The following is a 1958-nucleotide window of genomic DNA, read 5'->3' as shown; positions in this document are numbered from 1 at the left end:
TTACGGCGACGTATATCGCCCTGATTATTTCCGGACACAGACCCCACTCCACACGGGCCATCGTCGATAGCTTCCTGTATAGTTTTGTGGCCTTCCGGCACACGTAGGCAACGTGGTTGTTAAAAGTAAGTTTGCTATCGACGATGACCCCGAGGATTTTTAGCTCGGTCACCATCGGGACGTCGACGCCGCCCATCTGCACGACTGGTGTGTCGTATCTAAGTTTCCGTGTGACTACCATCGCTTTAGATTTTTCTGCGGAAAAACGGAGCTTATTTACAACACCCCAGTCGTGTACGCAGACTAAGGCGGCGCCAGCGTCCCGCTGGATCTCAAGCGCCGTGTGCCCGGAAAAGACCAGGACGATATCGTCGGCGAATGCTTGGACATACGCCCCTAATCTGTCGAGCTCATCTAAAAGGGGGTCCAGGAGTAAATTCCAAAACAAGGGCCCCCCAATGGAGCCCTGGACACAACCCTTGGTCTGAATCTTACGCGCAGTCCTACCGGCGTAGTTGACTACCACGCTTCTATCTCTAAAGTAGTCTTCTATAACTCGCCTCAAATTTACGGGAACCCTTTTTTCGACCATTCGGCATTTTATCGCGGGCCACCAAGCATTGTCGAATGCTCCTTCGATGTCTAGAGAGACAATTAACGCCGACTCCTTTCTGTGGAGGATGCCCCTGACGTGCTGCATGAGGTCGTACAGCGCGTCCTCCGTGCTCCGCTGCGGCGTGAAGCCGTACTGCCTCCCATTGGACCTGGGCAAGACGTGCCATCGAACGCGTCGACAGATGACTTTCTCGAATATCTTGCCCAGTATTGGTAATAGTCCAATGGGGCGGTACGCCTTTGCGCGGGCATAGTCTGGACGCGCTGGCTTCCTCAGCACCACGACAGAGGCCTCCTTCCATGGTTTCGGGAAGCACGCCAGGTCAAGGCACCGGTTCAGGATGGCTAGAAACAGCTCGATTTCCGAGTATATTGCATGGCAACAGATATCACTTGTAAATCCATCCTGACCCGGTGCCTTCTTGGGATTAAAACTATCCACCGCCCGGACCAACTCCGCCCTGGTGATCGGGGGATCATCGATGTCATCGGGAAGGCGCATGCCGACCAGGTCCGCCCTGCCTCTAATAATTGTGTGTATTTCAGAATCCACGCCAACATCATCATCGGCAAAGAACGTCCTGGCCAGCAGCGCGACCGATTGATCCGGGCCCTGGACTGCTCCATCCTCCACGAGAAGCTGGTGTTCGTGGTTACCTGACGCCGCCCTAATAACCCGGTAAATGCCATCCCAGACGGACTCCTTTTCTTGTTTGGTGCAGAACGATTTCCAACTCTCTGTCTGTGCAATGGTGACCCTCTTTTCATACTCTGCTTTTGCTTTCAGGTACTCATCGACGACGAGTTGTCTGCGGCGCGGCGCTGCGCAGCGGACTCTGCGGCGCTTCGTGTTGACCTCACGTCGCAGACGTTCCAGATCGCCGTTCCACCAAGGTAAGCGCTTGTTCATTTTGGGTGGTTTACGGGGTGGGATGGTTGCTTCACACGCTTTATTTATACAGTCTATGTACTCGGAGACTACTTGTTCTAAATCGTTCTTATTTAATACTTTGCTCATTCGTTCCAAAGTGAGTCCCCGAGTATCGAGACCTCTGCGCATCTCTTCGGTGAATCGGTCCCATCTCGCCTTTTTTGTGTTGAAGCGTCGAGTGGACTTCCGGGTTCCACCCGCAGGTGGCGCTTTGAGACCCAGAACTATGCGTATGGCTCGATGATCAGAGCTGGTAACAGAGTCATCCACCTTCCATTCCCGGACGCTTCTCAACAATCCGTGGGTGCAGACGGTAACATCGACATGGCTCGTGTACCTCCTGCCCCCACGTATCGTGTCGAAGGTGGGGACTTCTCCGCTGTTGAGTACGTGCAGCTCCAGGTCATCAAAG

This window comes from Papilio machaon, chromosome 4, assembly GCF_912999745.1.
Source record: "Papilio machaon chromosome 4, ilPapMach1.1, whole genome shotgun sequence".
Classification (NCBI taxonomy): Eukaryota; Metazoa; Arthropoda; class Insecta; order Lepidoptera; family Papilionidae; genus Papilio; species Papilio machaon.
This window is presented reverse-complemented; position numbering follows the sequence as displayed.